The sequence below is a fragment of the Nannobrachium achirus genome (genome assembly GCF_963921795.1).
Source record: "Nannobrachium achirus genome assembly, chromosome: 11".
Taxonomy (NCBI): domain Eukaryota; kingdom Metazoa; phylum Chordata; class Actinopteri; order Myctophiformes; family Myctophidae; genus Nannobrachium; species Nannobrachium achirus.
This window is the reverse complement of record NC_137820.1, coordinates 58,844,004-58,863,063: the sequence shown is the minus strand read 5'-3', so window position 1 is coordinate 58,863,063 and position 19,060 is coordinate 58,844,004.

Sequence of the window (19,060 nt, the reverse complement as noted above, 5' to 3'; positions counted from 1 at the left end):
TGGTTCTAGGCTTAAAGTTATACCATGTAACCTTTTTTATAAAACAAATCTTAAAATGGTCCTAGCTGTTAAATCGCTAAAGTTTTAGAACCCCCACTCCGTTATTTTCAGCTTCTAAAGCCTTCTCTTTATATGTTTTCCATGATCCCTGCCCGGGACCGGTTTCCGCGGAAAAATTGCGTCATCACACTACCGGCCAATCACAGCGAGGGTTATTCACTGCCGGCCAATCACAGCGCAGAACATACACTGCCGGGCTCTCTGGTGGGTTTAGGAAACACGCCTTCAGGAAGTACACTGCAGTGTTTACACTGGAGGAGTCTAGCATGTAACTCCCCAACCACTGCTCGCTGCTCGTAGAAGGAAACGGGAGACCTCATTGAAAGCGTCTCGGCGAGGCGAGGCGGACGCGGTGGTCTGACGGCCCGGTCCGCGAGCGAAAAACGGACGAAAAAAGCAAACGCGACCGCGGTTTGCTATACTGCTACAGACCACCAGTTGAGCAACTTACACAGTATAGCTTTAACATAATTGTTATAAATATTTTTGTAAAAGTCTATGGGGAAAATGAATGGGAGATTTTAAGTGGCACCAGTAACCACTTTCGCTGCAATGCTCTATAGGCCTATGCTAGGGCAGGGGATCCTTGAGGGGCTTCCAGGGGGTCCAAAGCTAAATTACTTAATATAGTATCAATATCAGGGTAACCACTTTAACCCTTATAACCAATCTAGCTTGTAGATCTTCTATTTTCAAAAAGAAATCTAACAATGTGAAAAATGTTTAAATATTTTTGTAACATTCTAACACAAATCTTGTATGTATATATCAGTCCAAGATATTTTCAGACGTTAGTCCATTGCCAAATGCATATTACTTTGAGGGTTCCTGATATGAACAGAACCACTGTTCCATGGTGTATTCCTAGCAGCATGTAAAACAAATGCACCTGATGGAGTTACAGTTGACTAATTTCTTTCCTATGCAAACTTCTAATAGTCTTCAATCAATCAATCAATCAATCAATCAATCAATCAATCAATCTTTCTGGAAAAAGTTGCACATGACTTCTGCAGCCGCACTGAGGCGCTCTAACACGACCACTCTTACAAGCTAAATGATGGGTGCAGTAAATGTATTTGTCTGCATACAGCCCAATGAGCCCATAATATTAACAGTGCATGTCATTTCAGCTGATATGGTGGCTCAAATTATCTGAAAATTGCTAATCAAGAAAATGCGTGACAGGCTGACAGCTGATGTTTCAAAAGCTATAGGATCAAAACGAATTTATTTTATTACATAAATGTAACTTTAAACATGTTGACAACAGTCCTTATTAATCATAAAAACAAATTCAGTATCACACATTGCTTTTTCTTAGTTTCCTAGGCCAATTACCAAAAAGTGGCCCAAATTACCACACACGTGGAAGCGATTCCCTTGGTCCCTCGATGCACATGCCCCAGAGCCGAAGGAGGCGTCTACCTTTCTATGTCTATGGCCTATTGCATGACAAACCAAGGTAAATAAATACCTTGGGACAAACCCGGAAAAAGTTGTTACCCAGCCCAGCCCAGACATATTTCACAGTGGTTGGAATAGGTGGTTGGAATGTTAAATTGGCATTTTTTTCCTAAATGTATTAAGTTTGTTTCTAAAAACAAACAAAGACGAATAATTTACAATCGAGAGCACCAGTTGGCTATGTCAACAGTCTGTTCAAATGAATACATATCCCGTACTTTGGCTGTTACCACATCACGATAACTATGCCAAAAGTGCCAACACACACACACACGCACACGCACACGCACACACGCACGCACGCACGCACGCACGCACACACACACACACACACACACACACACACACACACACAAACGTTCGACAACAACGTGGATTAAACAAAGCGTAGGCAGTTAGGCACGCACCTGACGTCATCATGTTCATCAATGTGCACGAAGACTCGTACACAAACAGAGGACCACAGATATAACTAGAAAAGAAAATTTCTAAGAAATTTTAAGTGTGCCTGCAGCTCGCTAAGTCTGTGCAACCTTGTGTAGCGGTTGGTGTTAGTGTTTCGTTTTGAGAGGGTCGTTCCCCCTGAAAAACACGTTTTGGCATGAAACGGTTACGTTTTGCGCGTTTGTGGTGCCCCCTATAGGTCGAAGTGGAAATGCTTTTGGGTATATGTTCAGTATAGCGCCCCCCACTTGTGGTTAAAATTTGGTGTTGACTGGATGTTTCGTTTGTGATTTATGGCTACTTCTTACAAAACGGGCTCCTCCCGCTAACTTTGGAACCCTGTTACGGAAGAACGGTATGGACTATCAAAATATCGTTTAAATATGTTTATCGCATGAGTCCATAGATCGTGTGTATCGATTTTTGTGACATTTGGAGAAAATATGTAGGAAAAGGAGCAAAAAGTGTGTTTTGAAGAAAATTCAAAATGGCGGAAAATCTATCCTGACGCAAATGGGCGTGGCCTATATGAGGAGATGCGTCATGACCCAAGGAATCCAGGGAAAAAGGAATTTTAATTTTCCGACCCACGGTTCAAGAGTTACAGGCCGAAAGGTAAAGTGGACTGTTATAGCGCCACCATGAGGCCAACTGACGAATTTTTTTTTTATTTAATCCTTGATATCATTATAAATCTCCTCTCCAAGTTTTGAAACTGTAGCCCCTATGGTTTGCGAGAAAAAAAATATTGAATGTGAGTTTTTGCGATTCCCATTATAAGTCAATGGGTAAAATTAATTCACTAATAAATTAATATCAATTAAACGATACAACTTTTCTCTTAGAAAAGTAATAGCACCCCATTCCCGGCCGAGCCGCACGTTTTGATGTATATATTGCGGCGGTGGCGTAAATCGTGCGGCAGTTATTACGTGCCGAAATTTGCAAGGAACTTAATTACTTAAGTATGGCGGATTACAATAAGTGTTTTGCCATTGCATGGCAGGCACACTTAACTAGAAGCAGTGCTCTTCCGAGCACAGGTCTCCACCAGGCCAGGCGTCCTGGTGGTGCCACTGTATAATAGGCCAATGTAAAAAGGGTGGCATATGTTCTTCACCTTAGACCTTTCATGGCAATCGGACGCTGCATGCATGATTTGAAGCATTGTGTTCCAAAAATGTGTTTTGCTAAAGTCTACCTGCTGGTGGCGCTATAACAGCCCAATGTGAAAAAGGTAGCATTTGTTCCTTGACCTAGTGGGAATATGTGTGTCAAATTTCACACTAATCGCAAGCTGCGTTGATGATTTGAGGCATTTTGTTCAAAAACGGAGCAATCCTGCAAACTTTGGAAGCCAATATTAGCCAATTAGGATGGAATATGAAATATCAGACGGATCGGACTTGATCACATGACTATAGAGATACTGTGTACCAATTTGCATGATTTTTGGATAAAATCTCAAGGAATAATAGGAAAAAATGTGTTTTACATAAGTCGGCCTCCTGGTGGCGCTATAAAAGGCTGATGTGAAAAATGCAGGGAAAGGGTTTTTCCTTGGCCTCTAGGGAGTGCACTTACAAAGTTTGAAACTGATCGGTAGAGTTATAGGTAAAACCACAAATCGGTCTGTTATAGCGCCACCATGAGGCTGATTTAAAAAAAATTAAGTGGCATTTCTTCCTTGACCTAGTGGGAACGTGTGTGCGCGATTTCATGATAATTGCACTTTGCGTTTGGATTTGAGGCATTTTGTTCAAAACGGCTCAATCATACAAACTTTGGAAGCCAATCTTAGCCAATCAGGATGGAATATGCAAAATCGGACAGATCCGTGTCGATCACATGACTGTCGAGATACTGCCTACCGGTTTGTAGGATTTTTGGACAAAATATGTAAGAGTAGTGCACAGAAATGTGTTTTGCGAACATCGGCCACTAGGTGGCGCTAGAAAAGGCCCATTTGAAAAATTTAGGGCAGAGGTTCTAGATTGGCATCCAGGGAATGTGTGTGCTCACTTTGGCAGCGACCGGGCCAACGGCGACTGAGATTAGCTGCACACAAACTGCGAGGACACACGGACGGACGCACGGACGCACAGACACACGGACGGACGCACGGACACACGGACGGACGAAGGGGAAAACATACTCTCCCACATGCCTTCGGCTGGTGGAGACAAAAAGCTACGGTAGATACCTTCTCCGCCGTTGCAGTGCAGTTCATTGGCGCGACTGGTCAAACAGGACTGGTGGAACTGTGGAACGTTGTGGATTCGTGGAAGGCACTCTGCCCCCTGCAGTGGGAAATAGGGAGTCCCGCCAGTCCAGCGCCAGTCCCGCATCTGATTGGCCTACCGAGCGTCTCATTCCGTCACGCCCAAGGAAGCATTCTTCAGAATCCAGTAAGCTTGCCAGTCCTCTTTGACCAACGCCCCCTATCGGAGGAGGCGTCTACCTTTATTGGCTATGCAGAGGACGCTTGTATGTCTCTACAGGATAACTTGAGGCCGATCGACCCCCGCTACCCCCGCCTCCCCCTTTCTCGCTCCCAGACCACGCCCCCGACCGCCGCGATTGGTTGGAATGAATTGCTATTGGTAGCCTACTTTTACTTTTTAGAAATACATCTAGGAGACTGCTTTTCTCACGCTGGTAGCGGGGGGCGATCGGCCTCAAGTTATCCTGTAGAGACATGGGAGAGTGTTTTCTGCTGGTGATTCAGGGTGTGGTTAGGGTTAGGCATAGTTTTACTGAGGTTAAGGTTAGGGTTAGGGTTAGGGTTTTAGGCATAGTTTTACTGAGGTTAGGGTTAGGATTAGGGTTAGGTTTAGGCACTCACTACACTGAGCACACACCCGGTGCGCATTTCCGAACGCACCCTTTGATACACTCGGACTGAAACACCAGCAGAAAACACCATCCCGTAGAGACATACACCGGCCGGTAACCATGGTAACCAACGTTGAGTACGGTGGCGCGCGACATTGTCAACAAAACGCGAGGGGCGTGTCCAGACACGTCACCGTATAAAAAGCTGTGTGCCGACAGGTGCATCTTCAGTGTGCACGGAGACGACAACGGTTACAGCAGCAGTTGAGAAGACTACAATTCTTTACGTCGACGTCTCTCAAAGTAAGAATACCTTTTAACTCCTTTTATACAGTCTTTACAGCTTATAGGATATCTCCATCTACTATCCTTCTCTCTAGTCTATCAATATCTCTTTATCTCTATCTTTTAAACTATCTTCTTTACCTGTGCACACTCACTCACTAACACAACATGGCAACATGTGGCAACATTGATGACAGTTTGACCAGTCTGTACTGGCTGCACAACCTGTGCATCCCCAGTGCAGACTGCAGAGCCTCCAGACAGAGGGAGCGACAGGGTTGAACTTGACAGTTACAACAAGCCCGTTGCTGCTGCTGCTCGCCCTCCAAGCAGCAGCTTCCACCAGGGCAAAGTAGCTGCCATCCCAGGGAGCCCTGCTGGCCCCCACAGCACAGAACATGGTGGTACCCTAGCTCTGGTCCATAGCGTTAGTAGAGTTCTGAACTCCACTAACGCTATGGACCAGAGCTATGGTACCACCATGTTCCCTCCACTCAACTGGTGAAGACTGGCTCAACCATCAGACCTCCACACTCTTACACCCAGCTGATCTACATGGCCATGCAGGCCAAACAGACCAAGGTCACTCTGGGCTGGATTTACTGGTGGATCGAACACAACATGGCAGACCTCTGTTCGCCACACCCTGTCCACGTCAAAGTGCTTCTTGAGGGAGCGCAAGGACAAGCGCATGAAAGGAGGCTACTGGCATATCCGATCACCTACAATCCTCAGATTTGGAGCTCGAAACTGCCAATGATCTGGTCTGTTCAGTTATCCATACATACATAAGCGAAAGAATCCCGTTTGTTATAAATGAGTATTATTTATTATTGTTTGTTGATAAAAATATATTAGACCCTGCTCTAAAAAAGCCAGCCCCCCCTTAGCCCCCCCAGTCACAATTCTCTGGAGCCACCGCTGACGGTAAGTGACGGTGACAGCAGCTGCAGCAACAAGGTGGCACGGATGGAGCCCCAACACCCCCCCCTACTGGTGACGGAGGAGGTTCACCACCCAGACACAGTCCTTCTGCAAGAGGATAACTTCCACAACCTTGCCTCCTTCGTGTTTGACGACGACGACAATGACCTTGGGGAGAACTGCAGCAGCTTGGAGGAGCTGGTCCTCCGTTACTGCGACAAGGAGGCAAGGCATCCACCACCTCCACCTCCACTCTGGTGGTGCTGGATCCTCATGGGGACCAGTCATACCAGAACCAGAAGCAGAAGCAGAAGCAGGCAGCCAGAAGAAGAAGAAGGCCTCCTACAAGATGTGTGCTGTGACAGGACACCCCCACACATCTCAGCACCACCAGGACCAGCAGGTTTCTTCTTCCACTCCGTTCCCACAGCAGCAGCCAGAGAGGCTGCTTTTACAACCTTGGGGGGGAATCAAGGCGATGGAGGAGAAGGCAGGCTTCTTCATGAAGATGCTGCTGTCAGAGGATTCCTACCATGATGTCCTTTGGGATCTTTTATGAGGGAATCCTTGCAAACAATGGAGACTGACCTCCATGCTGGACATAATGATGCTAGACATCAAGCACTGTAATGGAGACTGACCTCCCCCCTTGGACATAATGATACAGGTTTATATGAATTTTAAATCATTGTGTGCTTAATTATAGGTTATTCATAGTAGTCCGTATATCTTTTAAAATCATTGTGTACTGTACCAGTAAGACTCCCTAATCGGGAGATAAGCGACCGTAGGTCACTTATCTCCACAAATAGGGCAAAAATGTGTTTTTCCAAAATCTTCCTGATCCATGTTGATGACATGAGTGTAGACATACTGTGTAGTGATTTTCGTGATTTTAGGGCAAAATATGTAGGAGCAGTGTCCAAAAATGTGTTTTTAAAAATCGACCTGAAGGTGGCGCTATATGGGACAGATTGATGTTGATGGGATGAGTGTAGACATACTGTGTAGCGATTTGCGTGATTTTAGGGCAAACATTTTAGGAGCAGTGTCCAAAAATGTGTTTTGCAAGAATCGGCCTGATGGTGGCGCTAGAAGAGGGCCATGTGAGAAGGTGGAAGCGTGGAAGAGGGGTGGGGTGTCCGCGTTGCCTTGGCGGACGAATAGGTACCGGCCCCGGCTCTCCCGGACGCTCCAAGCCCGAGTTACGGCATTTTATGTGAGCTGCAGTGGAGGGGGTCCTCCACTGGGGGCGTCACCACTTTTACATCCATTCTGGAGCACCAGGAGTGGGTGGTCCCCAGGAATTCCCCGTGAGCAGCCCCGTTGGGGTGGTCATTTGGTCATTTTTGCACATTTGGTCATGTTTTACACCTGGGGGTCCCCCAGGGACCTGGGGGTCCCTGGAGCTCCGGGGGTCCTTGGAGGTTGTAGTTTGGAAGGTAAGGAGTGTGTGTGCAAAATGTGGCATGGATGGGGGCAACGGTTGTGGAGATATGAGCAGGGCAAAAGTGTGACGTGTGACGTGCGACTCACAGAGGGACCTTTTTTTTTACACCTGGGGGTCCCCCAGGGACCTGGGGGTCCCTGGAGCTCCGGGGGTCCTTGGAGGTTGTAGTTTGGCAGGTAAGGAGTGTGTGTGCAAAATTTGGCATGGATGGGGGCAACGGTTGTGGAGATATGAGCAGGGCAAAAGTGTGACGTGTGACGTGTGACTGACTCACTGACTCACTCACTGACTGACGGACGGACAGACGGACGGACAGCCGGTGGAGGTTTTGGTAGTAAAGAGACCAGTAAGACTCCCTAATACGGTCGCAATTATTGCGACCGTAGGTCGCATTTACTACCAAAACCTCCACCGGCTGTCCGTGGGTCAGTGAGTCAGTCAGTGAGTCAGTCACACTTTTGCCCTGCTCATATCTCCACAACCGTTACCCCCAGATGTAAAAAATGACCAAATGTGCTCACACGTCACACGTCACACTTTTTCCCTGCTTATATCTCCGCACCCGTTGACCCGATCCATGCCAGATTTTACACACACACTCCTTGCCTGCCAAACTACAACCTCCAAGGACCCCCGCAGCCCTGGGGGACCCCCAGATGTAAAAAATGACCAAATGTGCAAAAATGACCAAATGACCACCCCAACGGGGCTGCTCACGGGGAATTCCCGGGGACCACCGACTCCTGGTGCTCCAGAACGGATGCAAAAGTGGTGGCGCCCCCAGTGGAGGACCCCCTGCCACTGCAGCGCACATAAAATGCCGTAACTCGGCCTAGGAGCGTCCGGGAGAGCCGGGGCCGGTACCTATTCGTCCGCCAAGGCAACGCGGAGACCCCACCCCTCATTTCTCACATGGCCCTATTCTAGCGCCACCTTCAGGCCGATTTTTAAAACACATTTTTGGACACTGCTCCTACAGTTTTTGCCCTAAAATCACGAATATCACTACACAGCATGTCTACACTCATGTCATCAACATGGATCAGGAAGATTTGGGAAAAACAAATTTTTGCCCTATTTGTGGAGATAAGCCACCTACGGTCGCTTATCTCCCGATTAGGGAGTCTTACTGGTATGGGTGGTGGGTGTGATGGGATAGCCTCGTAAACCAGTCTCCCTTCCTGCCTTCATTCGAATGCGAGCAGGAGAGACTGGCCCCCAGCAGTGTCAGAGCGATTGGGCTGGGCGGGAGCATGGGCGGGAGTAGAGCGTTGACAGACAACCCCTTCAGCCAATCAGGGACGCCTGGTGTTTGTCTGCTTAGTTTAGCCGGATATATTTGCAAGAAGACGCTGAAGCACTGCTTTCTCCCTCCTGCGCCTCCATTTCGTTTTAATGTTTATATTGTTTGACCGGCATGGACCCATGGACTTCTCCAGATGAAACCAAGGCAACATCATTTCAAAAGGTATAGTCAAGAGACAGTAACTTTGCGATCTTTTGCCTTGCTGAGGTTATGTCTTTTGCATTTTACAACAAGATGTGGCTAATGGAATCTAGCAATGCTAATATTGCTAACTTCCCTGTGTATACTTCGCTTTGTTAACCATGTCATTTGTATCAATGTGATCAAAAGTAGAAAATATTACGCACATCTCTTAATGAGGTGCTGGGTGAGAAATATCACAATAGACAAGGAAACCCGCACACTCTGCTCCAAATGACTGAATATTTATTGACAACGTTTCGAGCTACAAGCTCTTCATCCAGACCAGATGAAGAGCTTGTAGCTCGAAATGTCGTCAATAAACGCTCGTCATTTGGAGCAGTGTGCGGGTTTCCTTTTCTATTTTTATCAATGTAAAATAACTAACTAGTCATTATATCAACCACTGTGTTTTATGCAACTCCTTTACTGCTCAACAGAAACTGTATGTCTAGGTTTACGAGGCTACTTACTGTATGTCCATTGTCCACCAATATAAACACAGCAGTGGTTTAAAAATCTATAATGGTTATAATTATATAATGGTTTGTTATAGATTGATATAAAGGACACGAATAACAAAGCCTAAGCAACAGGCGAAATGCCTGCCAACATGACCGATCTAAGAAAATGGTTTTGCCTTAAGAGTAACAACACCCATTGTTATTTATTTTTCTAACAGGTCAACACCAATACATGGAACTGGAGAGAGCACACATCTCCTTGCTGTCTGTCGTCCATCTTAATGGCTCATCCTCTTGCTGTACTTGAAGACTCCAGACCTCCGTGCAACATCTCCCTTATTGCATTTCTTTTAAATAGTTATGGTTCCTCTAATGTAAATGTTTCACACGCCAAGGACAAAGTAATTGTGTAGTAAACACTACAGGATCATTACATATACATTTAATGTTCAGCTGATCAAAATAATCATTTAAACCTTGTCAACCATGATATAAGGTTAGCAGCATATTTACACATGTTTACAGTCCATCAGTGGGTATTCAGATAATAAGTGTATACAATGTATACTGGTTTGTACATGTACATGCTGAAGAGAAGTAGCAGAAAAGTGATGAATACTTTAGATATAACTGAGAAAATTAATTAAACAAAACAGAATAATTTCTTTAGAAGACTGACTACTGTGTTGATGTTCTTTTCCTCTAATACTGTGATATTATAAAAAAGTGTTTAATAAATGACACTAAAGCAAAGATACAGTCAACTTCTTATGAAATTAGAAAGTAGACATCATCTCTGTGTATTCCTAAGAGGAACGAATGATTCCTATAATTGATTTCTGTAATTGTATTTATTATTTTATTGAGACCATACAAATATTGTCAATAAACTTGTTGATGACAGCCAATGCATGTGTGGATCAAACTCTGTCCATTGATGCAGTCATCCGCCAGCTTCCATTTCCTAGAGGAGAAAGAGACAAGATTGATTGTCATACGTTTTTGGTAATGATGTGTCACAAAAGTTACAATTCTATCACAAATGTTTTGGTAATGATGTATCACAAAAGTTACAATTCTATCACAAATGTTTTACATTGCTAAAGGATACATTTAATTAGTTGTATGGGTCAATTCATGTATTTTCATCTACAAAGAACGGCCCAATCACAACAAAAATGACAGACAATGGTCTTTTTAATTTAACTTGTAGCCTAGTTCTTGGTGTGATTTAAGTTGTGAATACGTGCATTTAGATCACAGATGTGTCAGGACCTATTGCCCAATCAATTAGTATTCAACAACAGAAACTGAACATCCACCATTATGCAAACAGTATAGTGGCTTAAAAACTAGGTTTGATATAAAGTAGCCCTGAAACATGACGGTCATGAGTGACCATGCTTCAGGGCTAGATGTATGTTACAGATATATTTAAGGACAAACAGCACAAGTCACAGGCGATATTCCTGCCAGAATGACTGTCTCTATATGGAAATGGTTTAGATTAAGCCAAAGCTATGGTGAGTGCAAAAAATGATATGATTAGTTCCTTCCACAAAAATACAACGAGTACACAGGAGAATAGCTAGGCTACCTATGTTAGCACAGTCTGTCCCATTAAATCATTTTCAGACCGAAAACATTAGCAAGAGAACCGAGATTGCAAAGCCATACATATTATTAGTCTACTGTACCTTTCGAAATTAAACGTTGTTGCAGTTGCCTTTCATCTGAAGAAAAACATCCATAGAGAAAAACGGGAGAGTGTTTTTTGCAGGTCGTTCAGTCCGAGTGTATCAAAAAAGCTACTGTGTTAACGGTGACTGCAGACTGCAGAGAAAAACAAACAGATCGCTTCCGCACCGAAGCGACGTCATAGAATTCCCTGATTGGCCAAAGCGCACTGTCAATCACAGAGCTCCTGAGCTCGAATGCTGATTGGCGAGGAAGAGCGCTTGCTTCCGCCCGAATGGCTTGTGTTGCTTGGAGGCTAGACTCCTCTGCAGATTCGAACTGAAGATGGGAGGAGTCAGTTTACTAGGCTAGTGATGGGAGGGTATTTGGCTCATGTTCTGTTTGAATTGTTTGTATTTTAAAACATATTTTTTACAATGTGATTTTTTAAATACATATTTTAAAAGGTCATTCATTGTTCTTCACTTTATGACTGTTGTCGTACCACTGGTGCAATATCCAAGAGACAGAAAGGCTACAATAGGCACAGACTTACTAGTCATGCCAGTCCTAGGACATGCAGGTTCAAGTTCCCATCTCTGGAATGGACTTTATATGCTAGAACGGGTACACATTATTGTGTATCATTATTTTATGCTGTAACTGTGCCGCGTTTTGAGCTTGTATATCTGAAAAAATATATATATATCGTGAAAATGTGTATTTTGACCCGATTCTATAAGTGTCTTTTGAATCCTTATAAGGTTTTTAGAAAAACCTATGTTTCTATGTCAGCAATCTGGCCAGCCATCGTCAAAGAAAAGGTCCTTTTCACTTAACTGGAGCTCAGTTGGTCTGTTCTTGAGAGACTACTATGTCAGTGGTTCTCAAACCTTTTCATGTGAAGGACCCCCAAAATGATATTTATTTGCCCACGGACCCCCATTCAACATATTTATTTCCGGGGACCACCCAGAAGCAAAATTTGAGTTACAAACGTTCGTTCAAGAGAAGCTGCTGTTCAAGACCCCCACTGAGACCCCAGTCACAACCCTCAACAGGACCCCAATGATGTCTCCCAAACAAACACCAAACAAAAACAACATTGACTTCACTATACAGGAAAAGAATACAAAAAATAAATCTGCTTTAAGTAGCATGTGAGGGGTCAAACTAGGGATTCTTCATTATTCTGAATCCATTGCAAGCATTTGTTTTGCATGAAAAACATTCCTTGGGCTAGATTTCGGCCTCTCAAAACTCATCACTTTTCACCGTTTTGTGGGGCTGAAATCTAGCCTAAGGAATGTTTTTCATGCAAAACAAATGCTTGCAATGGATTCAGAATCATGAAGAACCCCTAGTTTGACCCCTCACATGCTACTTAAAGCAGATTTATTTTTGTATTCTTTTCCTGTATAGTGACGTCGATGGGACCTTTCTTTTTCGCTATGTTTCCGGCAGAGCAGGCCTCTCATTCTGTGTACCTTATTGACCAGATGAATAGAAAAAACTAAAATAAAAAGTATGTCATGACGTCACAGGTCCTCTCAAATGTTATGATATGATAACATATATTATGTATATTATGTAATGATAACATTACATAATATATTTCATATATTATGTAATGTTATCATATTTCTAAATTGTCAGAGACAGGAAATGCTGAAAGACAACAGTGGGCCACTACGTCTGAGGCCCACAGAAGATGACATAAGGAAATTTTCCTGGGATAACACATTGGCCTGGGGAAATGAGAAAGCTCCAGCAACAATGAGTTTCTTGAAGGCCCTGTTCCCCATGGCATCCAAGATCAAGTCACACAGGTTTCAGGGTTGCAAGCAAGAACTAGAAAATATTGCGCTATAACAGGCCAATGTAAGAAGGGTGGTATCTGTTCCTTGACCTATTGGGAATGTGCTTGCAAGATTTCACGCACATTGCAGGCTGTGTTCATGATTTGAGGTGTTTTTGGCCACTTTATCGCTGCTTGCAGCTATATTTATTATTATTATTTTATAATTCTTTTGTGTGCACTTCATCGGCATGTTAGATAAATGTCCTTAGATTGTGTGTAGAGTGTTTCATGCAAATTGCAAAAAGATCCCAGAATAAAAACGGTTTTATGCATTTCACAAACTGCTAAAAATGATATAGCGCCCCCCTTTGGCCAATTGGGGTAAGATTGGTTTTAATGATATTTGGACTAACCCTCTACAGTATTTCATCATGGGTTTAAGCGTTTTACAAACTGCTCAAAATGGCGGAAAATCTAAGGGCGGAGCTTACTTAACAAAGACACAGATGTCTTCCGCTTGAGTCAAAGCACGCGTGTAAGCAAGTTGCATGTCTTCAAACGAAACGAGTCATGACTTATGCCCGTTTGAAGTTTGAACGCTTTGTATAGCGCCCCCCTTTGGCCGATTGGAATAAAATTGGTTTCAGTGATACTTTGACTAACCCTCTACATCTTTGCCAAATGCCATGAACGTGTAACTTTGCATGTATGATTTAGAGGCCGAAGAATAATTTGCATAAAACCGCAATATTGATTGAATTATTAAAACATTATATTTCACTTTAAAAGAAATCCGACCAGACAGTTTGACCGTATTGGTCCAAAGTTCATGTGAAAAAGGTTTTGTGCGCGTAACGCGAAAATCCCAGGAGGAGATAGATTTTTACTGTTTTTCATATAATTCAAAATTCTGGTGGATCTAAAGGTCAAAGGTTAAAAGTCAGAGCGTAAAAGTTGTTCGGCATGAGGAGACGTATACGAGTATACAGGTTTCATGGCTGTACCTCAAACAGAGCATGAGCTCTACCTGTTCAAATTTCGCACTTTGAAGGCTTCCTACAGCGCCACCATTTGGCCGATTGCTGTAAAAAATAATAGCACACTTCACCACTGTAAGCTGAACACATTGATGTTTTTATTTTCATTTTCTGTCTAAGTATGTAGGAGTAGAAAGGAATCGAAGTTCCCGTCTACTGTTGACTGACTGACTGCCTGCCTGATAGATAAACTAGAAAATATTGTTCCTTCGAAACAATTGTGGGCTCGCTTCAAGCCAGAAAACAATGGCTATAAAAGTACAAAATGTCAAGATCGCAGGCAGTGCTCTCTTTGACGTTACTGACGTCAAAGATTAGTCCATTTTGTTCCAAAAATGTGTTGTGCAAAAGCTGACCCGCTGGTGGCACTATAACAGGCCAATGTAAGAAGGGTGGTATCTGTTCCTTAACCTATTGGGAATGTGCTTGCAAGATTTCATGCACATTGCAGGCTGTGTTCATGATTAGAGGTGTTTTTGGCTTTGGCCACTTTATCGCTGCTTGTAGCTATATTTTATTTTAAATCTGTCCTAATGAAAAATTAAAGGGACCCTCCGCACACTCAAAAGTGTGCAAAATCATGTTCTTTATTTTCAGTTAAATAAAGTGCAAGCTTTTGGTCATAGAACCTCTTAAGGCATGCAGCACCTCACCTAAATCTATTGGCAGATGAGCGGTGGTCCTTTCACTATTAATCTGTCCTAATGGAAGCAGATATTTTCTCAAATTGTTATGTTTGTTGCATATTATGGACAGTATTTTGTAATTATTGAAAAAATAATAAACATGCTGCATTTGCATAAAGCAAGTAGTTGTCTACTCCCATGTTGATAAGAGCATTAAAATCTGTTTAAGGTAGATTTAGAACAGATAAAAAAAAATATACGATTAACTTGCGCGCGATTAACTACGGACAATCGTGATTAACACTTTGCAGGCCACAGGGATAGCCCCTTAACACTTCGCCAGCCGAAATAGAATGGTTGTTGGTAGATTAGCCGTGAAATTTCTATTATTATAATATGATCTGAACCGCATTCATTTTACCAGACATCCAGCGCTATATTAGCCTGGCTCCAGCCAATAGACCCGCCCACTCTCTGAGTGAACTGCATCTCTTGGTCTGGATGTGTCATATGACGCGTCTCTTGATACGGTATCTTGGCCTACCGACCAATTAAATCAATGCAATACGGAGGAGGGGTGCGTCTAACTTTTGAAAATCAACAGAAACAGTGGAGGGAGGGGTGGCTCACCAGCGTTCTTAATTGCCTCCTTTGATCTTCAGAAGAGCTGCAACTACAAGTGTCGATAGCTCGTTAGTGATTCTCTCTAATCAATGAAACATCAAAGACAATGACCTGTTTGGTGCATGTCATAGAGGGGAGGGGGAGGAGGGAATGTTTTGTGTGCAAAAGTCAAACACAACCCCTCCCACCAGATCTCTTGTGATTGGGAATTTCAAATTTTAAATCCCCTCCCCTTTTCAATCAAATAGAATGGAGACAACTTCAGACTCAAGCCCCAGCGTAGAGTCTGAAATCAGGCTAGCGCTATATCACGTGGTCTTCATCCCCCATTACCATACCGCGATCCCCCGTTGTATACTCACCACAGTTCCCAATGAAATTCTCAATCTGCATTGGCTTAGAGTGGGGGATTCGGCCGACGCATCATGTCCCTGTGCGTTTTGCGTGCGCGATCCGTTCACGTAAATGTCGGCTCACATAATCCACGTGTGACTCAAGAGTAGATATGAACATTTTCGCTCGCATAGCCCGCAGCACTCCTGCTGTAGTAGCACTTGTGTATAAACAGTAAATGGGTGGCTGCCAAGGAGCCTCTGAGAAGGAATGGACCTAACGTCACTTCTGCTTCATGTCAGACGAGCCATGCGCAATCGATGCACGAGTGGTGACTAGAGTAGGGAAGGTTAGACGATTTTCGGATAAAAATCATTTATTTCGTTTTTAATGACCCAGTACGGTAAAAGATGGCGCGGCTGAGACTCCTTGCTCAGATGTCGGGTATATTCCGGTTTTAATATTAACTCTCCTACTGCCAGATTATTTATTTATTTATTGGGTCTGGTGCCATCAAAAAGCGGCTTACCTTTGCGACGTTATAGTAGATAGACAGACAGACATTTATTTATTTATTTATTTTTTTGGGTTGTGCAATAGTGCACTTTGGTCTGCCAGGCAGCAGAGGGCGGCGTCATGCGAGAATGAATGTGAATTTGCCTGTTATGTGTTGAAGAAGAAGAAGACCAGTCACTGGCCACAGAGCCTTACAGCCAGAGGAAATCAACAAGGAAGTGAATTGTTCTCCGTTGATGTTAACGCATAATGGATTTTTTACACCATCACCGCGGAAAATGTGTTTACAGTAGACGGCCGCGCGACCCCTCATCAGCTTACAGTCATCAGACGAACGAACCGAACGAGCGCCGTATTGGCGGAGAGGTCTTGCGAATTGGGGCGAACGTGAACGTTCAAAGCGTGGTAAGAGTTAAGGGGCTCCCCGTGGCTTGGAAAGGGTTAATATTAAAACCGGAATATACCGGACATCTGAGCAAGGAGTCTCAGCCGCGCCGTCTTTTACTGAAATAAATGATTTTTATCCGAAAATCGGCGATCGTCTAACCTTCCCTAGTCACCACTCGTCCATCGATAGCGCATGGCTCGTCTGACATGCTAGAGGCTCCCAGCAGCCGTCTGTTTACTGTTTAGATGATAACATTAGCATAGCTGGAGTGCTAAGGGCTAAGCTAGCCAAAATGGTCACATCGACTGTTCAGTCATTCTTGGATTATATGCTTGGATTATATGCGCACGGATCGCGCACGCGAAACTCACAGGGAGAAAATGCCTCGGCCAAAACTGCCACTCTATCCCAATGGAGATCCAGATAATCACGGTGAGCTAACAACCTGGGGAGTGAAAAAAAAGAAAAAACAACAGCGCGGTCCAAGAAGGAGGGGTGGCGGGCTCATGTTTATAAACATAAGATTATGTCTCAGATCATAATACAATAATAGAAATTTCACGGCTAATCTATCAACAGCCATTCTATTTCGGCTTGCAAAGTGTTAATCTGATTAAATATTTTAATCGACTGCCAGTGTGTGTATGCACAGTGTGTTGTGTGTGTGTGTGTGTGTGTGTGTGTGTGTGTGTGTGTGTGTGTGTTTATATTATATATGGGTCAGTGACGTGACGCCCCAAAAAACATGTTTTTTAAAAAACTTTAAATAGCAGGCATAAAAATTATTTACTTTTGTTCTACTCACTCTCAACTTTATGGAAACACATTTTGTTTTTAGATATTTTATTGGAATCAGACTTTATTGAGCAGTTTGTTGTACTTGTGCCTAAAACCGTCATCTGGTGTGACATGACAATAATTGTTCATAAAATGAAAATGGAGTACACCTTTCTTAAGTTACTCACTTTATCAAAGTCCTTTATCATAACTAACCTGTGATCCACTATAGTTTTGTGAAAATTAATTGAATCTGTATATTTTTTTCATAATCAACACTCTGTGTGAGGCCCATGTTGTCGATCTTTCAACATATTTTAATTTTATTCTGACAAAAACTTTCTTTAAAATTACACAAATATTTGTGACTCTTCCTGATACTATTTTCTATGTAAACCATACACATTTTTTCGGTTTCATCATTAATAAAGGTATGATTTCTCACTATTTGGAATGTCACACCAGATGACTTAGTGTCACACCAGATGACCATATCTTCATGTGTCAAAGCAAACTGTGTTTTAACCTACCTATTAGTGAGTACTGAACTTTACTGATTGATTAAACAATTACCCAGGAAAAACAGCAACAGTAAAATTGCTTTAACATTAAATAACATGGCCTTAATATTTCTGAACAGGATAGTATTGTTGGGCCTTAACATAGGATAACAAAGAATTGTAGTAGTAGATGGATGATGAGGATGTGCACAGGAATGCTACGCACACCTAAGTCTTCTGCCGGCCCACGGCAGAAGGATCTTAAAGAGACAATAAGGTGCATAGCCACACTGGGAGCCAAGGCAACATTTTATTAACACCAATTATTGGAAACAACTCAGCATTCAGGTGTATTACTTTTTTCCGAAGTCTCCTGAACTTGAACACAGCATTTTGAGTTGAACAAATTTATTTACGAATCATGTTGTTACACCACATCTCCACTAGCTAAAGAGTGCTGGGTTGTGCAACTCCGAAAATAGCTGATCTACAAGCTCTCGCAGCACAATGCGTTGAGAGCTTGTAGATCAGCTATTTTCGCTATGTTTGTCTCGGGTCCTACCTTACCTCATTGTCCAGTCCAGTGAGTGAAAGTACAAAAGTATTAGATTAGATTAGAATAGACATTTAGACTGCATTGTACATCAGCCAGTCACATTTGGTGAGGGTATAGACATTTAGACTGTATTGTACATCAGCCAGTCACATTTGGTGAGGGTAGCAAACCGTTTGCCCTGTTGCGGTTCTGCTATGCCACAGACAACTTCCTGCTCTTTGTAGAAAATGCAGTCTCGCCCCTTTGGCCAGACAAAACCATTTTTCATTTTTCCAAGTTGATTCATGCAGTTTATCTCTAGCCCCTCCTTATTAATGGTAACAATCTGCCCCACATATGGCTTTCCCTCATATTTGATTATGACAAACTGTCCTTGTGTGTATTCATCTGAGGAGGTGTCTGAATCCTCAGCTTGGGCCTCTCCAATAGATGCACTTGTGTCCAGCACCTGATTAGAAGACCTTCAGGAGGAGACATTTAAATGTAATTTATTTGTCAGGTAGATTGTTTTTAGTAGTAAAATGTAATTACTAGCAAGTCCTCAAGTTTGCCAAGTATGTTATACTCACTGAGCTCCGGAAGCTGTTTTGGGCCTGCAGCTGACCTGGGAAGGGGGCAGTTCCGCAGATGGGCCACCACTTAGTTAAGGAAGAAAAGGAATGAATGGATGACATAAGTTACTTTATTGTCATTAAACAGGTACAATTACAGGTATCATAAAATTGGCAAAGAGAATGATTTAGTTATACTTACTCATCACTTGTCTTGTCACCTGGCACCTCAGCCCTGGAGACTTGGTCGAACTGTAAT